The sequence below is a fragment of the Rattus rattus genome, chromosome 15 (assembly GCF_011064425.1).
Source record: "Rattus rattus isolate New Zealand chromosome 15, Rrattus_CSIRO_v1, whole genome shotgun sequence".
In the NCBI taxonomy this organism is placed as follows: domain Eukaryota; kingdom Metazoa; phylum Chordata; class Mammalia; order Rodentia; family Muridae; genus Rattus; species Rattus rattus.
The window spans coordinates 63,664,585-63,667,096 of record NC_046168.1 but is presented as its reverse complement, the minus strand read 5'-3'; the positions used below and the strand labels follow the sequence as shown (position 1 = coordinate 63,667,096).

General features: G+C 39.6%; 1 long non-coding RNA gene across 1 annotated transcript; it reads right to left on the bottom strand.

Annotated features, from left to right (window-relative positions):
- Positions 1 to 1,158: 1,158 nt before the first annotated feature.
- Positions 1,159 to 1,785, bottom strand: LOC116884796. The gene is made up of 2 exons (XR_004385896.1): positions 1,375 to 1,785; positions 1,159 to 1,281 (listed from the first exon to the last, which is right to left on the bottom strand). It is a non-coding gene; the product is annotated as an uncharacterized LOC116884796 (long non-coding RNA).
- Positions 1,786 to 2,512: the final 727 nt, after the last annotated feature.

Here is a 2,512-nt window from a genome sequence, read left to right as displayed (position 1 = left end):
ATCTGGGTCAGCACCTAGAAGAACCTTGGGGCACACCTGTGAGGGATACTGAAATTGGGTCAGTCTCTGAGCATGCCATTCAGGGATTATCTTGCTTGGAAAGTGGCACCATGCCCTGGGCTTGGGATCTCTGTTTCTTGACTGTGGATGGAATATGACCAGCTGCTTCAAGCTCTCCCACCATGACTGAGTGCGACCAACGGGGAGCTAAAATAAGCCCTTTCTCCATGAAGCTGCGTTCAGCATGGTACTGTATGACAGCGACAGAAAATGTGACTAAGACACAAACACAAAATCATTAGCACGAGAGCTCTACTGACCGAAGAATTAACTGTACTAAGTAAACCAAGTTTAAAGAGTATTAATACCAGACTCTTAAGTGTATAACAAACAAATTTATTTTAGAATTTATAACAAAAGCATGCTGAAATACATGTGCTATTATATAGGAAGACAGGAGGACCAACCGAGTAACAAAACAGCTTTGATCTTAATACATCCAGCTTCTTTGTATATGCCTCAGTTTATCTCAAAAGCAATTTTCTGTTGATGGATTTATGTATAATTATAGTAACAAATTACTTCTCTAAAGTCCTGTCAGTGTTACAAGAGATGAAAATGAAGAGAAAATAATATTTTGACTTTAAAAAAAAAACATTAAATCATAAATATTCATTGTAATTTTTTTAAAGTTTTATAATATCTAGCTATCTTCAGGGTTTTTGGTTTGGTTGTTTGTTTTTGTTTTGTTTTGCTTGTTTGTTTTTGTAGACAATGTTTCTTTGTGTAGCTCTGGCTGTCCTGGAACTCAATCTGTAGACCAAGTTGTCCTTGAACTCAGAAATATACCTGCCTCTGCCTCCCAAGTGCTGGGGCTAAAGGCTTGTGCAATCACAGCTAGGCATGGTATCTTTAGATTTTAATTTCAAACAATAATTTTTAGGCCAGTGAGATGGCTCAGGGTGAAGGCACTTACTTGCTGGCAAGACTGAAGACCTGAGTTCAATCTCCAGAACCCACAGGTGTGAAAGACAGAACCCACTCCTGAAATTGGCCTGATTTCTACAAACTCTCTGACTACACTCACATGGACGAGCACACGTGCATGCACACAGACACACAAAGTCAATATAAAAAAAACAGACATTCAAAAATAAATAAATAAATAAAATTATTTTATTTGCAACAGCAAGTAGTGAAAAGAATAAATACTTTGGATAGTGAACTGCTATACTCTTATTTCTTTAGAAGACCAATGGATAAAGCAACCAAAGTAAGGACCTGCACACAGAGACAATAAATACTTTGGATAGTGAACTGCTATACTCTTATTTCTTTAGAAGACCAATGGATAAAGCAACCAAAGTAAGGAACTGCACACAGAGACAAGCAAATTTCTGTGAGTCCTGGGCCAGCCGGGGCCAGCCTGGGCCAGCCGGGGCCAGCCAGGGCCAGCCGGAGCTACACCGTTGAGATGCTGTGGGTGCAGCTCAGCTGTGGGTGCAGCTCAGCGGTCGTGTTTGCCGAGCACAGAGGAAGCCCTTGATCGAACTCCTACTATCACCAAAACAAAACAATCCTCTGCACAGAAATGCAGAGCAGACAGTCACAACAGCCATCACTAGCTACAAGTCGAATTCCTTTAGTTTTTTAATGCTTACTTTTGCCCTCTTAAAACGTTTAAACTTTCCTCGATTTAAAAATATAAGTTCACGTTTTCTCCATAGCCTCTTATGATTTTCCCACGATACTAATCACATATAGGCTGGTCTGTCTCTTTCTTGGGTTTTTGTTTGTTTTGTGAGACCGGGTTCTCTGTGTAGCCCTGGCCGTCCTGGAGCTAGCTCTACTGACAAGGCTGGCCTTGACCTCACAGAGATCTGCCTGTTTCTGCCTCCCTAGTGCTGGAAGTAAGGGTCTGCACCACCACAGCCTGGCAACAAGCTGATGCTTTTGTCACAACAAAAACTAAAGAGCAGCCAGTATCGTGACAATGACATGTAATAAGTCACTTTCTAAAGTGCTCAATGGATTTTAGAAATATCCATAAATTATTCATAGTCCATATCCATGTGCGATTTGTTATTAACATCCAGCATTTTGGTTACCACATTCCTTTTGTCGTTGTTGTTTGTGTTTTGGAGTCTGGTTCTCACTGTATAGCCCTGACTGGCCTGACACTTGCTATGGAGACCAGGCTGGCCTCTTGTGGAATTAAAAGTGTGTGCCACCACACCTAGCTTTTTTCTTACATAAAAGTCTTCACAGATTTCTGGGAAGCCTCATATATCCCTAGTATCACACAAAAATGATTAATTTAGCAAAATATATCTTCATCTATGTAATAAATAAACTATTATGAGGTTAACTTCTCCCAATTCGTGTAAAATAATCTTTCATTTATGAAAAATAATGACCATTTCGATTTAACTATGGCTTAAACCATTAGACAAATCCCTTTAATTACTTACTAATATGAAGTAGATCTTACATTCACATTTAAACTACTGAG